Here is a 23,586-nt window from a genome sequence, read left to right on the forward strand (position 1 = left end):
GATTACATTTAAAGAAAAACAACAATTTTGACTGTGAATAAATAGCAGTCAGTTGCCTGCACGTGTTTGTGTGTTTAAGGCCCTGCTGCAAGTGCATAGTGTCACCAGCGCAACTCATATCTGGTGTCACAGTAGATTATATTTGAAAAAAACAAACAATTTTGACTGTGAATAAATAGCAGTCAGTTGCCTGCACGTGTTTGTGTGTTTAAGGCCCAGCTGCAAGTGCATAATGTCACCAGCGCAACTCATATTTGGTGTAACAGTAGATTACATTTAAAGACAAACAACAATTTTGACTGTGAATAAATAGCAGTCAGTTGCCTGCACGTGTTTGTGTGTTTAAGGCCCTGCTGCAAGTGCATAGTGTCACCAGCGCAACTCATATCTGGTGTCACAGTAGCTTCCACGCATAGTACAACTAAACTAATTAAAAAAAAATGACAAGCAGAGACAGGCCACCCCGCAGGGGCCATCGTGGTTGTGGTGCTGTGATTCCCTTTGGCCCTAGAATAATGTCCAGTGTTCAGAGGCCACGTACCCTGAACTCGAAAAGTTCTGAGGACATAGTTGACTGGCTAACACAGGACACCCAATCTTCTACAGCTTCCGCTCGGAACCTTGACGCACCATCCTCCTCCAGATCAACTTCGGGCACCTCTCAAGTTACCACTCGCCCGCCTGCCGCCACCACCAACACTAGCACCACAGCCGCTTCACTTCATCTGTCAGAGGAGTTATTTACACATCAGTTGGAAGAAATGAGTGATGCGCAACCATTATTGCCAGAGGATGTAGATAACAAGGATATGTCTCAGTCAGGCAGCATTACACACATGGACGTACGGTGTGATGATGATGATGTTGTACCCGCTGCTGCTTCCTTTGCTGAGTTGTCAGATACAAGTGAAGCAGTTGATGATGATGATGTGTCCGTGGATGTCACGTGCGTGCCCGCTCGAAGAGCAGAAGAACAGGGGGAAAGTTCAGATGAGGAGACAGAGAGGAGGAGGAGACGAGTTGGAAGCAGTGGAAGGTTGTCGCAAGGAGCTAGTGGCACAGTCAGACAGCATGCATCGGCACCTGGGGTCAGCCAGACAGCACGCCAATCAATGCATGCTGTTGCCACCTCCAGAATGCCGTCATTGCAGAGCTCAGCAGTGTGGCATTTTTTTTGTGTGTCTGCCTCTGACAACAGCGATGCCATTTGCAACCTGTGCCAAAAGAAACTGAGTCGTGGGAAGTCCAACACCCACCTAGGTACAACTGCTTTCCGAAGGCACATGATCGCACATCACAAACGCCTACAGGATCAACACATGAGTACAAGCAGCACACAAACTCAAAGCTGCCATCCTCCTCCTGGTCCAGCATCTTCAGCCACGTCAACCACTGCTGTCCTCCTTGCCCCCTCTCAACCATCCGCCACTCCGTCTCTCGCCTTAAGCAGTTCCTGCTCATCTGCCCACAGTCAGGTGTCTGTCAAGGACATGTTTGAGCGTAAGAAGCCAATGTCACAAAGTCACCCCCTTGCCCGGCGTCTGAAGGCTGGCTTATCGGAACTCTTAGCCCGCCAGCTTTTACCATACAAGCTGGTGGAGTCTGAGGCCTTCAAAAAATTAGTAGCTATTGGGACACCGCAGTGGAAGGTACCCTTCCGAAATTTCTTTTCACAAAAGGCAATCCCCAACCGGTACTCGATTGTGCAAAAGGAAGTATTGGCATGTCTGGCACACAGTGTTGGGGCAAGGGTCCATCTGACCACTGATACCTGGTCTGCAAAGCACGGTCAGGGCAGGTATATCACCTACACTGCGCATTGGGTAAACCTGCTGACGGCTGCCAACCATGGAATGCGTGGCTCTGTAGAGGAGTTGGTGACACCGCCACGACTTGCAGGCAGGCCTGCTGCCACCTCCTCTACTCCTCCAACTCCATCCTCTTCCATAACCTCCTCGGCTGAGTCCTCTTCTGCTGCTGCATCTTGCTCCACATCAACGGCACCCCCCCCCCCCAGCTCCCCAGGGGCTATTCCACATTCCACAACTTGGGGTTGACTTGCCTGAAAGCAGAGAGTCACACCGGACCAGCACTCCTGTCCACCCTGAATGCACAGGTGGATCAGTGGCTGACTCCGCACCAACTGGAGATCGGCAAAGTGGTGTGTGACAACGGAAGCAATTTGTTGGCGGCATTGAATTTGGGCAAGTTGACACATGTGCCGTGCATGGCACATGTGTGTAATCTGATCGTACAACGCTTTGTGCATAAGTACCCAGGCTTACAGGATGTCCTCAAGCAGGCCAGGAAGGTGTGTGGCCATTTCAGGCGTTCCTACACAGCCATGGCGCACTTTTCAGATATCAAGCGGTGAAACAACATGCCAGTGAGGCGCTTGATTTGTGACAGCCCGACACGTTGGAATTCGACACTCCTAATGTTCAACCGCCTGCTCCAACAAGAAAAAGCTGTCAATGAGAATTTGTATGACTGGGGTGCTAGGATAGCCTCTGCGGAGCTGGGAATTTTTTTTGCCACGTTACTGGACGCTCATGCGCAGTGCCTGTAGGCTCATGCGTCCTTTTGAGGAGGTGACAAACCTAGTTAGTCGCACCGAAGGCACCACCAGTGACATCATCCCATTTGTTTTCTTCCTGGAGCGTGCCCTGCAAAAAGTGCTGGATCAGGCCGTAGATGAGCGTGAAGAGGAAGAGTTGTGGTCACCATCACCACCAGAAACTATCTTATCAGCATCGCTTGCTGGACCTGCGGCAACGCTGGAAGAGGAGTGTGAGGAAGAGGAGTCAGAGGAGGAATGTGGCTTTGAGGAGGAGGAGGAAGACCAACCACAGCAGGCATCCCAGGGTGCTCATTGTCACCTATCTGGTACCCGTGGTGTTGTACGTGGCTGGGGGGAAGAACATACCTTCAGTGAGATCACTGTGGACAAGGAACGGGACATGAGTAGCTCGGCATCCAACCTTGTGCAAATGGGGTCTTTCATGCTGTCGTGCCTGTTGAGGGACCCTCGTATAAAAAGGCTGAAGCAGAACGACCTGTACTGGGTGGCCACGCTACTAGCCCCGCGGTATAAGCAGAAAGTGCCTGAAATGTTACCAAATTACCGCAAGTCGGAAAGGATGCAGCAGTTCCAAAATAAATTAAAAAGTATGCTTTACACAGCGTATATGGGTGATGTCACAGCACAATGGGAATCTAACAGGGGAAGAGGTGAAAGTAATCCTCCTCCTACCACGACCACGCCGGCAAGGACAGGACGCTTTACAGATGTGTTGTTGATGGAGGACATGCAGAGCTTTTTAAGTCCTACGCATCGCCACAGCCCTTTGGGGTCCACCCTCAGAGAACTACCTCGCCTTAACTGCAGATATCGACACTCTGAGGAGCGATGAACCCCTTGACTACTGGGTGTGCAGGCTTGACCTGTGGCCTGAGCTATCCCAATTTGCGATAGAACTTCTGGCCTGCCCTGCTTCAAGTGTCCTGTCAGAAAGGACCTTCAGTGCAGCAGGAGGTATTGTCACTGAGAAGAGAAGTCGCCTAGGTCAAAAAAGTCTAGATTACCTCACCTTTATTAAGATGAATGAGGCATGGATCCCGAAGGGACTGACAGTGGGCGATACATTAGACTAAAAAAGGCCTGATGAGATGAGCTGCCTTGGGCTAAAAATGGTCCATACGCTGCTGTATTTTATCTCTGAATGCCGGATGACTTGCGTGACTTATCCGCCACCAACTAGGGTTCAAGCCGCAATGTTTTAGGGCACTTTCTGCCTGGGAAACATCAATTTTTCTGGCATGCGGCTGCAACAATACCTAATTTTTCAGGCATGTGTACATGCCTAATTTTTCTGGCCTCTGGTGCTGCACTGTGGCTGCAAAAACAAAACAAACAAAAAAAGGCACATACATGTGTCAATTCCCCTTCGTGATCGTTACCTTTTTGTGGTGAAGGGGCTTGCGTATCACAATGAAGCGACCACCTCTATGAGTGTGTTGGCAATGGCAATGTTGGCACACCCCAGATGATAAGGTCGTTGCTTTATTGTGAACAGACCAAAAGCGATCGGCTGGATAATTTTGCATAGAAAAAACATGAATTTTCTTTGTGATCATCTAAGGTGATCATTAAAGCCTACTAGGCCAACAATGGGCCCACACTGCAGAATCATTGTTTTCTGGGTCACTTAACTGTCACTGAACTACCTCGGCACGACCATAGGCTTTGAAAAACCCCCATCGCCTGCAATCTCCCAAACGTGCGCACGAGCACAGTCATCAAATAAAAGGAATAAGTGTCAACTACTGACAACTCTTTGCGGTTGTCTAAAATCTATTCCATACACATCCCCTGATAGGGGACGTAACAGGGATTAAACTGATAGGAATAGTACTACTTAACACACCACTCCTATCTGGTGGCACAGTACATTGCACGGTGCACGCGCAGTGCCCCAAATTGGAACTAGGAGGACCAACCAAGCATCTTTTTCCATCTCGCGGTTCCTAAAATCTATTCCACACACGTCCCCTGATAGGGGACGTAACAGGGATTAAACTTATAGAAATAGTACTACTTAACACCACTCCTATCTGGTGGCACAGCACATTGCACGGTGCACGCGCAGTGCCCCAAATTGGAACTAGGAGGACCAACCAAGCATCTTTTTCCATCTCCCGGTTCCTAAAATCTATTCCATACACGTCCCCTGATAGGGGACGTAACAGAGATTAAACTGATAGGAATAGTACTATTTAACACAACTTATAATAATAATAATAATAATAATACTAGTGGACGTAACAGGGATTAAACTGATAGGAATAGTACTACTTAACACACCACTCCTATCTGGTGGCACAGTACATTGCACGCGCAGTGTCCCAAATTGGAAGTAGGAGGACCGACCAACCATCTTTTTCCATCTCCCGGTTCCTAAAATCTATTCCATACACGTCCCCTCATAGGGGACGTAACAGGGATTAAACTGATAGGAATAGTACTACTTAACACACCTTATTATAATAATAATAATAATAATAATAATAATAATAATACTACTAGTGGACGTAACAGGGATTAAACTGATAGGAATAGTACTACTTAACACACCACTCCTATCTGGTGGCACAGTACATTGCACTCGCAGTGCCCCAAATTGGAAATAGGAGGACCGACCAAGCATCTTTTTCCATCTCCCGTTTCCTAAAATCTATTCCACGTCCCCTGATAGGGGACGTAACAGGGATTAAACTGATAGGAATAGTACTACTTAACACACCTTATAATAAGAGAGAGGCAACGCAGAGAGAGGTGTCTGAAGAAGAGGAGTCAGAGGAGGAAGGTGGCTTTGAGGAGGTGGAAGACCAACCACAGCAGGCGTCCCAGGGGGCTTGTTGTCACCTTTCAGGGACCCTTGGTGTTGTACGTGGCTGGGTGGAGGAAAAGACCTTCAATGACATCAGTGAGGACAAGGAACGGGACATGGCTAGCTTGGTATCCAACCTTGTGCAAATGGGGAGTTTGCGGTTGTGCAAATGGACTGTTTGCGGTTGTTTGCTGTGCGTTAAACGGGGAGTTTGGTCTGTCACTGTGAAGCGTGCGTAACGCTTACACTACCTGATCGATACAACATCATACCTGATGTTTTAAAGCACATTATTCCAAATAATTTAGGAATGTTAGGTGATTTATGCCCTTTATGGATTAAAACCCTACTCTGCGTCAACTACGTAATTTTCCATGGGAGTTTTGCCATGGATCCCCCTCCGGCATGCCACAGTCCAGGTATTAGTCCCCTTGAAACAACTTTTTTATCACTATTGTGGCCAGAAAGAGTCCCTGTGGGTTTTAAAATTCGCCTGCCTATTGAAGTCTATGGAGGTTCGCCCGTTCGCGAACAGTTGCGAAAATTTGCGTTCGCCGTTCGCGAACGGAAAATTTTCAGTTCGAGACATCTCTATTTAACATTACTCCAGAGGCAATAGACACCTTTTATATCCTGAAACGTACATTGACCGCTTCCCTTGCACTAGGCATCCCTGACTATGTCAAGACTCTTTTATTGTATTATTTTGCCATGAACAAGCAGGGCAAGATAGTAGAGTCCTCACCCTAGACCATGGAGGCAGGCAGAAACTGTTGGGGTATTACTCAAAAGTTCTGGGTATGCTGTAGTCCAAAATGCTGAGGTGGTGATACAGGAACCACTCCCTTTTAGTTGCCTGGCACAAGAGGCACTCACTGCAGCATGTTATCTGAGTAAGGGAAAAGAGGTGAACATCCATATGGACTCCAGGTATGCATTTGGTGTAGCACATGAGTTTGGAGCCATTTGGTGGAGCTACAATTTTTTGGAGCCCTGCAGGTAACCCTATAAAGAATGCTGAGGCTGTAAGACAGCTACTGGACTCAATGATATTACATAAAAGGGCAGACGTGGTGAATGAGTCAGCACAGACCAAAGTGTAGATCCCTGAAGCTCTGGGGAATGCATTGTCAAATCAGGCAGCCAGAAAGTCAGTATTACTCCCCTTAATGGAGGCTTCCCCATCGGCCATGCCTGCAGTAGACGTATAACTGCTACGGATCATCAAGAATCGTACATCTCTTCACAAGAAAAATGTATTTTAAGCAAGACTCTCCGTTGGAAAGATCCAAGTTGGTGTGATTGTGATGTAATTTGCGGGATGCTCAATAGGGAATCAGGGGAAGTGGTTAGATAACTCCTGGATGTATGATTAGCACATGTTAATGTTCCTCCTGAGTAATACCTGAAATTACTCACAAAAGGGGGAATTTGTGAAAGAAGTCATTATGAACTCCATCTTGTCTCTGTCTAAGGCCTTAGACCATGGTCTTATATGATGTACCAAGGCCTTAGGCTTGAAGATGTTCTTCTCTACTGAGTTTGTGCAGCCAGCACCTCTTCTATTCAGGCCTGTCTAAATCTTATGCACATCCCTTAATGTTATGCACACTTTTTTTTTTTGTAAGCCCCACCCTGACTACAATACAGTAGAATTGACTTAGACCACACTTTCTGTTATGTTTGATTTTCTAAGCTGCTTGTATACACACTGTTGCTTAATTCCAAATGGAAATTAAATAGAAGGGGCTGAATTCGCCCCCTTTAAGAGACCAGAGGTCAGCATGAATACACTCTAAGAGGACAGAGGCTGGAGTACTACAGTAGGCAGAAGCATGGTGAGTAGTGCAGTGGTCATGCTCACAGGGGAAATTAGTGAAGGCGTGGCCATGGGCAGCTGTCCTAACATACTCTCTTTATTCTCTGCTATTATTGACAACAGATGACCCATTTCAAAATTTGTCTTGGAGGCCTAAAATATTTTAAATTAAATCCCACTGTTTTTGACAACTGTACTATACATAATTTACAATTTTATGTGTCTACAGATGTCTCTATCTTTTGGAGCAGTCTCCTTCTGGAAAGTAACTCATTTACATAATTTTACCATGGACTACACGTCATTGAGAACCAGTACCCTTCCCCCTCCCAGAGCTTCAGCAAAAGCATCTCATCCTGACCAACCAGTAGCCTGCTCTGTACTGATAAGAGTTCAGAACCCCTAAACAGCTATCTACCAATGGGTGTCTCTTGCTTTTGGAGATAGTTTTGTTCCTTCTGAAGAAAATGACTAAATGCCATTTATATTTTAGAATAAATTCATTAAAATGATGGGGCACTGCTGTCCCTTTCCAGTAAGGGTGATATTAAGAGAGACTATGAGTGCTGCAATAAGTGTTAATGTTTTTCAAGAATATTGGGTCAATCCAGTGGCTTCTACTAAACACAGACCCTTTAATAAAATGTTGCGTCAAATATAATTTTTCATAATAATTGATTAAAAGTTTATATCAATTGGTAAAAGTATAACCCAGTCAGAAAGTTCAATCAACCACACCTCCTAAAAATTAATTTTCAACATGTGCAGAGTTCATACAAACAACTTAGGCCTAAGTTTATATGCACATTTCTTCATAAAATCATCAGAAATGAAAATAAATTTAGTTATAAGTAGAAATAAGCGAATTTCTCAAAAATTTGATTCGGCCGGTTCAAATTTTTCTGAAAAATTTGGTTCCCTGGCCACGCTTCACCTTCTGCCCACAGATTCCACAAATTACCATGTTCACCAAATCCAGCAGCTTAACAAAAACTGCCACACCGCCGAGTAGGTGATTTTACCCACAACACTCCACCCTGACTGACTGCTATCGCTGCTGCTTCCATGAACCCCTGCACCACTACTTTCTGGGCAGGTAGGCTCCTGCGAAGCTGGTGGTCTACCTCGGACACGTTTAGCTCCCGACCTCCCACTACTGCCACCCTGCTGACTCCCGGCCATGCTAGCGACTTGCTGGCTCCGCCGCTTCCTCATGGGCAAGCTGCCATCCTCTTCTCCCGATGTCACTGCCAGCTCTGTGAGAAGGTCTGTTAGACGTTCTTCGCTACCTCTTACATGATGTTCTTTGTTTTGGTTTCACTTTGTCATCTCCTTTCCTTCTCCCAGCTGTCATCTATTTGCACTGATTGTCTCCCTTTATATTCCCTCCCATACTGCCTCACTTTGCGGTTTATACTTCTTCCTGGATGAGTTGTTCACTGCTGGATGCTCCTTCTCCTGATTCCTCAGATAAGTCTGTTTCCTTTATTTGTGTTTACTTGCTGGCCTGATTGTAGGTGACCCTGACTCAGTCCGTATTAAGTGCAGGGAGCCGGTGGTCGTGTCCCCTCACTATTATAGGGTTTTCAGGTGTCAGATAGTATAAGGTACGTGGACATGCAATCGTCTACCATAAAGATCTTTGCATGGGCATAGCAGTCAGGGAGAGCTCTAGGGGTTTTATAGGGCTCACCCATATGCTCCTTAGTTTGGGATCAAGCCAGTCGGATGTTTATTTATAAGTTCCAGCTTTCTGCAACACCATCCGTGACACCCGATGATGATGAAGCCCCTAATTCACCTGGCTCCCAAGAGCGATCAGCTACATAATCATCATTGAGTACTGTCTACACATTACTGATATACTCCTCAACGTTCTCTGGGTCAGGAGCCTGACGGCTTGCAACACCAGCTACCCTGACACTTTCCTCATCACTACTTGCCCACCTACCGGAGGAAGCAGCGGATGTCTCCTTCACATCTTGGCTGGCCAGTAGCTGCTGACTATCCTCTAGTAGCTTGTCCTCGCTTTATAGTGGAGCTGCATGCACAGCATATAATACTTGCCTGGCTGAGGGAACAGAAAAGGGCAAAAGCAGGTTGAAGACAGGTGAGGGCACAGGGCTTGCTCCCGGGCCATACCAACTAAGGGTTGTGTCTGACGAACCCACCGACTCTTTGCTGGGGTGTCTGATGTCACTTGGGACGAAGTGGATGATCGATTCAACCATTCAATAACTGCTGGGTTGCTGGTCAAGACACGACCACTAGATGACACGGGAGCTCATGCCTCTCGCTGTGACTGCTGCCAAGCCCCCTTAATCTGCTGTGACCTGTGCCTGCACCAAAAACATTTAGGCCTCTGCCACTCCCCTGTGCAGGGGCGGGCACTTCTCTGTCTGACATACTGTTAGATCAAATAAATTAATAAAAAGGAAATTAAAACACCCCAAAAAAGTCAGTCATTTTCTCACTTCACCACACAACTGCAAATACCTTTTTTTTGTGCCACTCATACATGCAAAAAAGTGCTTTAGAACATATAGGTGCACCGCTGAACGGCAAATATACAGTTGCAAGAAAAAGTATGTGAACCCTTTGGAATGATATGGATTTCTGCACAAATTGGTCATAAAATGTGATCTGATCTTCATCTAAGTCACAACAATAGACAATCACAGTCTGCTTAAACTAATAACACACAAAGAATTAAATGTTTCCATGTTTTTATTGAACACACCATTTAAACATTCACAGTGCAGGTGGAAAAAGTATGTGAACCCCTAGACTAATGACATCTCCAAGAGCTAATTGGAGTGAGGTGTCAGCCAACTAGAGTCCAATCAATGAGATGAGATTGGAGGTGTTGGTTACAGCTGCCCTGCCCTATAAAAAACACACACCAGTTCTGGGTTTACTTTTCACAAGAAGCATTGCCTGATGTGAATGATGCCTCGCACAAAAGAGCTCTCAGAAGACCTACGATTAAGAATTGTTGACTTAAGGCTTCCCCAAAAGCCTTGCTGTTCATCAGTCCATGGTAAGACAAATTGTCTATAAATGGAGAAAGTTCAGCACTGCTGCTACACTCCCTAGGAGTGGCCGTCCTGTAAAGAAGACTGCAAGAGCACAGCGCAGACTGCTCAATGAGGTGAAGAAGAATCCTAGAGTGTCAGCTAAAGACTTACAAAAGTCTCTGGCATATGCTAACATCCCTGTTAGCGAATCTACGATATGTAAAACACTAAACAAGAATGGATTTAATGGGAGGATACCACAGAGGAAGCCACTACTGTCCAAAAAAAACATTGCTACACGTTTACAGTTTGCACAAGAGCACCCGGATGTTCCACAGCAAGACTGGCAAAATATTCTGTGGACAGATGAAACCAAAGTTGAGTTGTTTGGAAGAAACACACAACACTATGTGTGGAGAAAAAGAGGCAGAGCACACCAACATCAAATTCCTACTCCCCGCTAGGAAGGCTCTGACCCTTCGGCCATCAGTACCGTGAGTCCCCTCTGGGGGGGGAAATTGTATTTTGAATGTTACTTTTAGTTTTAATTCTAAATACGGTATATCTGGTTGCTTCCTCCAGGGCAGCAAAGAATCTAAAACTAAAGCAAAGCTCTCAAAGTGCTGTGCATGCTCAAGAAGGTTACCTGAAAATTACAAAAAGAGGCTGTGCAAGCCTTGTACTGCCGAAATATGGAAGGAAGAGCAACCAGATATTCTGTCCGAAATGAAAACCTTTATTACGGACGAAATCAGGTCTTCTTCGGCCTCTATGTCTGTTCCCGTTAGTGTCCCCAACCCTCCCAAGAAGCGCAAACTGTCGGTTGTCTCCTCATCTGAGGGCGAGGATGTAGAGGAAACTTCCGTCACATCCAGACAGATTCCTACTGAGGACCCCTTGTCAGAGGGGGAGATTTTGGAGGAAGACAAAAAATATTTTTTCTCCACAGACGAAATGGAGGATTTACTCAGAGCAGTCAGGTCCACAATGGGAATTGAGGATACCCCTAGACCCCGGACCGTCCAGGATGAAATGTTTGGCGGCCTTAGATCCAAAACTTCCATTGTCTTCCCCATAAACGAGAATATACGGGAAATGATAATGGAGGAGTGGTCAGATCCTGAGAAGAGATTAGGTGTCCCCAAGGAGTTCAGGAACCGACTCTGCTTTGACCCAGCAGAATGCAAAATATATAATCAGACCCCTACAAGTCAACATACAGGTGGCCAAGGTTGTAAAGAAAACCGCTCTTCCTTTTGAGGATTCTTCCCAATTGTGTGATCCAATGGACAGAAAAGCAGACGGGCCCCTAAAAAGATCCTGGGAATCAGCAATTTTTGGGGTAAAAGCAAATATTGCAGCAACTTCAGTAGCCAGGGCTATGTATATATGGCTGGGGGAACTGGACGAACACCTAAAAAATAAGACCCCCAGAGAAGAAATCAGGGAGTCTATTCCACTCCTTCGTTCCGCCACAGCATTTTTTGGTCCCACTCTAGATAAAATTCTAGAGGGAGCAGCGGATAAGAAGAATGGATTTCCGGAGGACAAGGAATCTAGAAAGAAGCCCTTTCGTCAGTTTCAGCCCCAGCAGAGATCCTACAGGGGGAATGGAAAAACTGGCAGATGGAGCTATCCCAAAGGGGGAAGAGGGAGAGGCTTCATTCTCAATCCCCAAAACAGACAAAATAAGTAGCAATGACGCCAGAGTAGGGGGGAGACTGAAGGGGTTTTTACCATCTTGGGAACAGATCACCTCAAATCCCTGGGTTCTAAACGTAGTCTCTCAAGGCTACAAGATAGAATTCACATCAATCCCCCCAAGAAGATTCTTCATCTCAACCCAAAACAAAACAGAGCTTCCAAAAATATGGCAGGGCGTCCGAGACCTCTTAGATCTAGGGGTAATTCAGAGGGTCCCGCAACTAGAACAAAGGAGAGGTTTCTACTCCAACCTCTTCCTAGTAAAGGAACCAGACCAATCCCTTCGAACCATCATAAACTTAAAACCTCTAAACAGATCCATTTTATACAGGAAGTTCAGGATGGAAAACATCACATCCACTATTCCCCTAATCCAGAAAGGAGCGTTTATGTCGTCAATTGACCTCAAAGACGCATACTACCATATCCCTATTCATCATCTCTCCCAAAAGTACCTAAGATTTGGCCTAAAAGGGCTGGACGGCTTGATCCACCATTTTCAATATGTCGCCCTCCCTTTCGGCATCTCCTCGGCCCCCAGGGTCTTCACAAAGGTGGTGGTGGAAATAGTGGCCTATCTTCGTCGGGAAGGTATAACAATTATCCCATACCTAGACGATTTCCTAATTCTTGGCAATACAGAAGCCGAAAATCTGTCAGCAACTCTGAGATTCTCAGAGATGCTAAAAGGTCTGGGTTGGATCATAAATATAAAAAAATCCACTCTGATTCCATCCAGAAGAATAAGGTTCCTAGGTGCAGAAAGAGCAATAGAAACTGCACCACTATCTTTCCCCTCAGCCTTATCCTTCCCATTTGTGGCAACACAGGCCCCAGTAGGAGCATTAAACACAGGCTTACCTTTGCCTTCTCAGCCATTGGCCTCTTCGTCTTCTTCTTTTTTAGTGTCAGGGGCACAGCTGAGGGACCGGGACAAGTGGGGATACCAGCCCAAGACGTAGCACTGTTTTCAAAAACAAATGAGATGCAAATAATTAATCTAACAAACATTATTCTAGATTCGGAACATGAAAGACTAATACAAAAAGGTCTTTCATACACACCAGCACCATATTTCGACTGCTTCACATGGGTAAAGGATATAAACCTTTTTGCGAGAAAGCTGGCATTGCACAAAGAGTTTAAAAACAAAGAGAAAGATGCCCAAGAACTGTCCAGACGTGAACGTGAAGCAGTCCAAATATTGGAGGATTTGCAGCAAGAACATCTGGGACAAATCCCAGTACCAAAACCACCATTCTCCACTATGACCCCCCAGTCCAAATTCACGCCACCTTTTACAAAATATAATAACATCCAGACATTTGTAGATCTAGTGACTCTAGAACTACAACAAATCAAAGGAAAAAAGTCACAGGTTGGCAGTAATTTAAGTAATAAAGAAAAGAAAGCTTTACAAGAACTAACAGAAAATAAAAACTTGGAAATTAAGCCATCAGACAAAGGGGTCAACATAGTCATTATGGAAAAAACAGAGTATAAGAGAATGGTTATGGATCTATTAAAAGATACCAACACCTATAAAAAATTGCAGACCAATCCTACCATCAAATTTGTACAAGAACTAAAGAGCCTGCTACAGCAAGCTAAAGAAATGAACCTAATTACCAAAGAAGAGTTCAAAGTTCTGTACAAACCGAATCCTGTACTTGCAACATTCTATGCAATTCCCAAGATACACAAAAAAAGACATCCGATCCCTGGGAGACCGATTGTATCCGGAAATGAAAGTTTGTGTGAGGGAATAAGTGGCTACGTCGATGAGGTGATATCCCCATTTGTCCCCAGTCTAACATCACATTTGAAAGACACTAAGGATGTTCTGATTAAACTTAATAACATACATGTAGAAAAAGGCACCTCGTTAGCTAGCCTAGACGTGGAAGCGTTATATACTAGTATTCAGCACTCCAAAGGCATAGATGCAGTGAGATACTATTTAGACTCGAAGGGCACCCAGTATAAAGATCATAATGAGCTTGTATTATCACTTCTTAATTTTTTACTCACCCATAATTATTTCATATTTGATAATGATTATTATTTACAGATCACTGGCACCGCAATGGGCACGAAATGCGCACCAAATTTTGCAAATCTTTTTTTAGGGTGGTGGGAGGATCGAATTGTATTTTCTGAAGCACATAGTCAGTACACCAAATATATCACATATTGGGGTCGTTATATTGACGACGTCATTATATTGTGGGAAGGGGCACAAGAAGAATTCTATGAATTTATTAAAACTCTTAATAATAATACAATTGGACTAAAATTCACAGGTGAAATTAATAAAAACAAACTCAATTTTCTGGATGTGACCCTCAGCCTTACAGAGGATGGGAATATAGAAACAGAAATATACAGAAAGCCCACGTCAAGCAATAGCCTTCTCCACTGGTCCAGTTATCACCCAATACCTCTGAAAAGAGGAATTCCAGTGGGCCAGTATTACAGAGCGAGAAGGAATTGCTCCACTGAAGAGAGTTTTGAACGAGAAAGCAAAACACTGTATAAAAACTTCTTGGAACGAGGCTATCCAAAAAAAGTTCTACATAAGGCCTATCGGAAGGCAAAGGAAAAGGACAGAAATGATCTCCTATAAAATAAAGGTAAAATCAGCAGTGATAAAATGGTACGCTGCATAGGGACATTTGACATAAAACATCAAGAAGTGAGCAACATTCTAAAAAAATACTGGAGTATACTAAGACTAGATGAAGACATCAAAAGTGTCATTAACGAACATCCTTCAATTACATATAGAAGAGGCACCAATCTTAGAGAACAATTAGTGCACAGCCACTTCCAGAGGAACCTCCAACCAGTAGGGAAAACCACATGGCTAACTACAAAAGGGTCCTACCCATGTGGAGACTGCCAATTCTGCAGCAGAATGCTAGCATGTAATGAATTTGAGAATCCAGTGGACCATAAGAGATACAAGATCACTCAATACATCAATTGTAAAACCACCGGAGTGGTGTATGCAATATTATGCAGTTGTCCCAAAATTTATGTGGGCAAAACTGTGCAAGCACTACGAAGAAGAATATCTAAACATCTGAGTGACATTAATCTTAAAACAGATACCACACTCTCTCGACATATACAGGCAGAACATGGTGGCAAGAGTGACAATCTAAAAATATGGGGGATAACTAAAATAAAACCAGGCCCAAGACAGGGGGACATTGATAAAAAACTACAGCAAGAAGAAACCCGCTGGATATATAGACTTAAAAGTCTATCACCCCAAGGCCTAAATGAAGGCTTCACTTATGCTTTTTTTTTAATAAAAATTAGCATAATACAAAATACCAGAAAAAGGAAAAAATTATGAAACATCGCAATCCAACCTTCTTGAATATAACTGAATAATAGAGAGAGTGGCAAAAAATCAAAACAAAAATAAATACCTAAAAATACCCCAAAAATCATATAGGAAGAAATTTTCTAATTTTTTATTTTTTTGTTTTAAATATTAAGAACAATAAATAAAAAGATAAAAAATAAATACGTTAAGAAAAACATACCAAGTACTGTTCGCGGGTAGATTCGTCATAGCTGGCAGGCCTGCAGAATAAACAATAATAAAAATTAATATTTTAACAAAATTAGCAAATAAAATGGTATATTACTTTCCACAAAATTTTGTAAATATCAACTGTACCTAAAAATGGAATCTAAATATACTTAATGCACCCGTATAGGAGACAAAAACAATATAGAATAACGATATATAATTTAAAGTAGTAGAAAATAAGTACAATATATCTATATATACAAAATCAAGGCTAAATATCACCCAAACAAGGAAAGCATCAAACTAATGAATAGTGACACAAAGAAGGCATAAATGTATATTTGCTACCCCAATCAATAGGATTAAAATATGCTCAATAAGATACAATGAAAGAAATAGAACTAAGGCTAAAATATCTAAGTACTGCGACATGCGCAGAAAAGCAAGACACACAGGAATAATCCAAAGTGCAGAGACATGCGCAGAATTGCCCTATGTAAATCATATAAACCGCTTAGTAACAAATACTATTGAGCAAGTTATCCTTAAGTAATTGGGTAAAGATAACAACTTAATAACTTGAATATAGCTTAAAAAAGGCACACTACCACAATTCTTCTGCAGCCTATGGACCAGGAAGAGAATCGGCACCAGCTAAAGCTCCAAGTACTGTGACATGCGCGAGATTCAAGCAAAGATCGCGCTATCAATGATGTCAGAACAGAACGGACGAACAGCCTATCAATAACCACCAAATAAACAGAAGTGAACAGCTCAATAAGGAGCATAGTCATTGGGTGGCAAAGCACAGCGTCATACCAATAGGAGGTATCAAATACATCCGGCATCGCCACTCTCTCCATAGACTGCCCGATCCCCTGAGGACGCCATATCTATGGTGAAACATGTCGGGGGGCAGAGTTAAGTTTTAGGTCACAGTGGACTGAGACAGATAGTGCCTGTCATGCACTAGAAGTCGGCGAATCAGCAGGCTATAACCTTGCCACCAGCAGACAGCGTAGCAAAGACTGAGCTAGTGTTATATAGAGTATGAATCCAGACATCTAGCTAGACAGTTAGTAGGCAGCAAGCGCGGCAAATTTAAATATAAGTGAATAAAGGTGAGCACTTACACAGACAGCAGGCGCAGCGAACCTACACTATTAACTGCCACCACAAGGAGCCGACAGGCATGATACATAACTAGCAAGCTGACAAAGTAGTAAGCCATTATCACAACACAGCAGATACAAAGTATCCATATCAGCAGGCTAGCAGAAAGCAGAACTATTTATACAATCAATCATTGTCAGTAGACAAATCTATTCAGTACCGCACTGCTATAGTCCACTGATGAGAGTTTTAATTATTTAGGCAGGTTAGGTATAAGTTAATACAGTTTATTTAAAACAAATCTAATAAAAGTTAATTTTTAAAATAAAAATCACCAATCCAAAAAAAGTGCACGTCAAGAGTAGGCAATTAGTAGTCTTCTGACTAAATGTAAAAATATAGGCATAGAACTGGGCTCAACCCTGTTAAAGACCTTTCTTCCCCAGGACAAAACAAAGGCACTAATAGAGAAGGTCTGAATGTTTCAGAGTTCTCACAGATGCTCCATCAGACGGTCCATGAGTCTTCTCGGAAGTCTAACTGCCTGGACCCCCCGCGGTTGCCTGGTGCCAAAGCCACACAAGGGTAATCCAAAGTTGGATCCTAAGTGTATGGGACGGAAGACAGATAAACTTAGACAAAAATGTATGGATTCCACAGTCCGTGAAAACTGATCTAAGCTGGTGGAAAGAAAAAAGAAGACTGCTTGGAGGTATACAGTGGCGGAACTACTCGGCCGTTCAAGTAATAACAGACGCAAGTCTCGAAGGCTGGGGAGCAAAAATAGGAGACCATCTTCTGCAGGGTACTTGGCCAGAAGATATAAGAAAAAGATCCTCCAATTACAGAGAGCTGTATGCTGTCCTCGAGGCATTAACAAACGGAGAGGACCTACTAAGGGGTCATCATTTAAAGATTCTATCCGACAATACCACAACCGTGGCATACCTACGACACCAAGGAGGGACAAGGTCACGCCTGTTGGGTGCAGTAGCAATGAGAATCTTCTCCTGGGCAGAAGAGAACACCCTGTCGCTCTCCGACCATCCATTTAAAGGGCTGTGAAAATACAGTAGCAGACTACCTGAGCAGGGAAAAAATAGATCCAGGGGAATGGTCTCTGAACCGAAAGATCTTCCAGAGGATTTCAAAAAGATGGGATCATCCGGAAGTAGACTTATTCGCCTCCAGAAAAAATACGCAGGTAGAATGTTTTTGCTCCCTAAACCTGGAGGACGGCCCGTGGGCAATAGACGCCCTATCTATTCAGTGGAGATGGAGACTGGCTTATGCATTTCCCCCAATACCACTATTACCGCCAGTCATCCAGAAGCTTCTAGGAGAACCAACTACTCTCATCCTAATAGCCCCCCTATGGCCAAAGAGGAGTCGGTTCTCTACTCTAAAACAGCTATCGCTGGAGGATCCCTGGGAAATTCCTTTCCAGAGAGACATCTTAGTCCAGGGCCCGCTTCTGCATCCAGACCCAGGAATCTTCAGACTGGCAGCCTGGATCCTGAGAGCGAAACCTTAAAGAGCAGAGGCCTGTCAGATAAGGTGATTCTCATACTCAGGGCCAGTAGAAAAAAAGTGACATCTTCCATTTACCTAAAGATCTGGAAAAGATACTGTTCTTGGTTAGGGATTGATCACCCGGACACTTCCTCTCCTCCCATCAACAAGATTCTGGACTTCCTCCAGAGTGGCCTGGAATTAGGTCTGAGACCTAGTACTCTGAAAGTACAAATATCAGCCCTCAGTACCTTCTACGACTGCAGTTTAGCCAATCACAGATGGGTCAGGAGATTTATTAGAGCAGCTTCAAGGTTAAGACCCACCCTTAAATCTAGAGCTCCAACTTGGGACTTGAACATCGTCCTAGAAGGCCTAACAAAACCTCCGTTTGTACCGCTATCAGAGATCTCTTTAAAGCACCTTTCTCTGAAGACTGCTTTCCTGATAGCAATTACCTCAGCCAGACGTTTAGGAGAACTTCAGGCCCGCTCCTGCAGGGAACCATATCTCCAAATCAGTAATGATCACATCCGCCTAACGCTCGACCCTGGGTTCCTCCCTAAAGTAGTCTCCTCCTTCCACCAGGAACAGGAAATTTTTCTACCTTCTATCACTAGGTCCGAAGTTGCAGGGTCTGGTGATAACATGCATCTTTTAGACGTTAAGGATACAGTAATTCAATACCTGGAGGCTACCAGGGATCTTAGGATAGATAATAATCTCCTAGTTCAGTTCTCTGGAAGAAATAAAGGGAAGAAGTTAGCTAAATCCTCCATAGCTAGATGGATCAGGTCCACCATTGAGTGTTGCTACAGGATACAGGGCAAGCCCAGCCCCGGCAATATTAAAGCCCACTCCACTAGGGCCACTGCCTCCTCTTGGGCTGAAAAAAGAGGCGTCTCACTAGACCAGATTTGTAGGGCCGCAACCTGGGCTAGCGCAAACACCTTTGTAAGACACTATCGTCTTAATGTTCCGGACTCGAATGAGGCTCTTTTTGGCCGGAAGGTTTTACAGGCGATATCCCCACCCATGTAGTCATTTGATACATCTCAATGTGGGCCGTCATGGTGGATGAAATGGAAAAACCGCAATTAGACTTACCGGTAATTCAGTTTCCTTGAATCCACCATGACGGCCCCGTACTATTCCCATCCCCAAAAAAAATAAAAAATAATATATCTAAAAAAAAATATATATTTTTACAAAAAAAAAAAAGACACATATCATATATGTATATATAAAAAATAAAATACGAGTTTAAGGGTATGAATCAATATATTTTTACTCTCTTTTCCACCTTTCGGATAATTTGTAAAGCACTGAGGAAGTGGAGGGGTGGGGGGAATTTAAACTCTCTATGTGTTCCTGCCCCTACAGAGGTCAAGGGTCAATCTCAATGTGGGCCGTCATGGTGGATTCAAGGAAACGGAATTACCGGTAAGTCTAATTGCGTTTTTTTGCCACTAATACATGCCAAAAAGTGCTTTAGAACATATAACTGCACCGCTGAACGGCAAATAGGCCCTTATTTTTTTCCACTTATACACCCCACAAAAGGCTTTAGAACATATACTGCACTGCTGAACGGCAAATAATATATATTTTTTTGCCACTAATACACTCCAAAAAGGGCTTTGGAACATATAACTGCACCTCTGAACGGCAAATAATATATATTTTTGTGCCAATAATACACGACTAAAAGGGCTGTAATTTTTGTCATCCAACGGCTAATATGCCTTGTTTTTCCCACTCATACAAGCCAAAAAATGCTTTAGAACATATAACTGCACCACACAAGGGCAAATAAGATGTAGAAATATTTCCTTGTAATAAACCCTGTTAATTGTTGTATCAAACAGCACTTGCACCCCAATAACAAGAACGGTTTGCTGGAATTACAGAGCTGTATAATGGATCCGCAGTCAGTGCAGCAAGGTGTAATAGGATTGTTCCTATTACCCAGGCTGTAAACTCCCCTACTGAACCCTGTTCTGCTTCAATACTGTGGAATGATTCCTCCCTATCCTTTGCCTGAACTTCTATACTGCAAAATCAAAGTTTTAAAGTCTTTTCTACCACTGTCCCTAGGGCCTGCTGACGTCTCTCCCTGCACTAAATACACTGGAAAATGGCGAATAAAAAATGTCTGAGGCTATTTATAGGGCTGTGACATGACAGGGCTGGCTGGCTGCTCATTGGCTGCATGCATGGCATTGTGGGTGATACCTCGTTCCCAGAGTTCCTTGCAAAACGTCAGGAAATTCGGGTTCGGTGCAAATCAAATTTTTCCTGAAATTCGGATCGAGTTCCACTTCATCAACTTCGATTCACTCATCTTTATTTATAAGCTACAATAAAAAATATAAATAAACTGGAAGCTACAGGGATTACAGTCCTTGAAACATAAGTACACCTCCAAAACCTATATATTTCTAGAAAGCAGACAACCTTCATATAACTGACAAATAGGAATTATTGGGGGAAAAAATTATCAAAACAAATATTTTGCATCCAAAACTTACATCAGAGCAGAGATTTACTCATAAAAACAATGTAAATGTAATATATTAACCCTTAGGACACCGCATGTTTTTTCATTTCTGTGTTTTCATTTCTCTTCCCTATGTTCCTTGAGCCATAACTTTTTTATATTTCCATTCACATACTGTAGCTGTATGAGGGCTTATTTTGCAGGCAAGTTGTACTTTCTAATGCCACCATTAATTATGCATACAATGTAGTGGGAAGCGATGAAAAATTTCAAATGGGGTGGAATTGGAAAAAAACTAAATTCCTCCACCATTTTACAGGTTTTGTTCACACAGCATTTCATTTGTGGCTACACTGACCCATGCCCTAGTTAAGAGAAGCAATGAAAAGCAGTGATACCCATGATGTTTATATTTTTTGTTATTTATGTATTTATTTTTTTATTATGCGGAAAGGGGGGTGATTTAAACTTTTATATTTGTTAAATTTTTTTCTATTTTTTAACAGTTTTTTCTATTTTTTATAATGATTTTGAAGATCATATATGAGCCTACAAAATCAGCTTTTTAATTTTGAACAATCATGTATTTTTAAACTGGACTTATTGTCTGTTTGAAACAGCAGAGACCTGTCGGCCATGACACCTGCTGCACATGCGAGCAGGCGCCATGTTTGCCTATAGCTGCAGCGACGTACATGTACGGCACTGGTAGCGAAAGGTTTAAAGTGTGCAAAGCTCATATTTACCACAAGCATATAACCAAAATCTACATTTTCTGACAGCACAAAACATACTGAGGTTCATTTATCAAACTGGTGTAAAGTAGTACTGGCTTAGTTGCCCATAGCAACCAATCAGATTCCTCCTTTAATTTTCCAAATGACCTGTGAAAAATAAATGGTGGAATCTGAGCCAGTCCTACTTTACACCAGTTTGATAAATGACCCCCACTGTGTACGCAAACATAACTTAATTTTTAGACACAGAAACAAGGAACTGCAGGAAGTCCAGGTGCTGCATTCATAACTTGGAACTTTGCAGCAAAAAGCCCCTGTATTATACCCATCAGAAAAGTGGATGAATACTGTTTTTTCTTTAAATAAAAAGCAACTATGGTAATTGAAAACAATCATTTATGGTGACAGTCAATAAGCGAAAATGTATTTTTTGGCTAATAAAAATCTTTTCCATGATTTAGAAATATATTAGATTCCCCTCTAGTAATAGTTGTTATCACCATTATGGTAGCATGTAACAGGTATCACTAGAAAAGTGGTATGTATATTTTAAGGTAAAGATCTAGTGTAGACAGGATTAGTGTTGATCACAAATATTCGAATTGCTAATTTTTATCGTGAATATCGGCACTTCCAGAATTCGTGAATATTTAGAATATAGTGATATATACACTCACCTAAAGAATTATTGGGAACACCTGTTCTATTACTCATTAATGCAATTATCTAGTCAACCAATCACATGGCAGTTGCTTCAATGCATTTAGGGGTGTGGTCCTGGTCAAGACAATCTCCTTAACTCCAAACTGAATGTCAGAATGGGAAAGAAAGGTGATTTAAGCAATTTTGAGCGTGGCATGGTTGTTGGTGCCAGACGGGCCGGTCTGACTATTTCACAATCTGCTCAGTTACTGAGATTTTCAGGCACAACCATTTCTAGGGTTTACAAAGAATGGTGTGAAAAGGGAAAAACATCCAGTATGCGGCAGTCCTGTGGGCGAAAATGCCTTGTAGAGGCTAGAGGTCAGAGGAGAATGGGCCGACTGATTCAAGCTGATAGAAGAGCAACGTTGACTGAAATAACCACTCGTTACAACCGAGGTATGCAGCAAAGCATTTGTGAAGCCACAACACGCACAACCTTGAGGCAGATGGGCTACAACAGCAGAAGACCCCACCGGGTACCACTCATCTCCACTACAAATAGGAAAAAGAGGCTTGATTTCTGTTGAGACATTCAAATGGTAGAGTCCGAATTTGGCGTAAACAGAATGAGAACATGTATCCATCCTCTGATGGCTACTTCCAGCAGGATAATGCACCATGTCACAAAGCTCGAATCATTTAAAATTGGTTTCTTGAACATGACAATGAGTTCACTGTACTAAAATGGCCCCCACAGTCACCAGATCTCAACCCAATAGAGCATCTTTGGGATGTGGTGGAATGGGAGCTTCGTGCCCTGGATGTGCATCCCTCAAATCTCCATCAGATAATAATATTAAACAGTGTAACAGGGCACTCAAGAAATCCTGACCATGTGGTACAATTTAATATCTTTATTACTATTGTGAATAATGTTGCTCAAACCAGTCAATTGTAATAATCAATGGATGAATCAATAAAATATTTGATATCATTGAATAAAATATTTGATAATATTGAATAAAAATAATCGATTTACACAAGGGCTCAGAACAATATAGTGCAAATATCGACAATCATAAAATAGAATCTCAAATTCAATTGTTCAGTCCAAATTTGGTATAAACATCTGGGTATTGGTGCAGTCCAATCAAATATTATTATGTCCCACTTCTCATTACAGCAGCGTCCCGCTGAACATGAAGTAGATAGCGGCGTCCCGCTATAAAATTACTTGCAAGTAAGATTTACCTTATATCAACCGAAGGTTCTCCAGACTTTAAACTTTGGGTCCTCTCCTCTCCTCAGAAGTGTCTGTGACACAATGTATCAAGAGGTTTACCTAGACGACTTTGTTCAATAACTTGGACCCCGAAACGCGTCTGGTGCTACACCTCCCATCTGTACATTGAAGGAACAAAGTACCCCAGACCGACCGACTTACAGACTACACTTGGAAGCCTCCTTTAAAGGAATATCTCTGCTACAAACATCACTGCAGTTTTTCCACCAACAGATTGAGATCTGGTGGACTTGGCAGTTAAATTCAACAGAAACACAGAGTCGTCTAGGTAAACCTCTTGATACATTGTGTCACAGACA

This window comes from Bufo bufo, chromosome 8, assembly GCF_905171765.1.
Source record: "Bufo bufo chromosome 8, aBufBuf1.1, whole genome shotgun sequence".
NCBI lineage: Eukaryota > Metazoa > Chordata > Amphibia > Anura > Bufonidae > Bufo > Bufo bufo.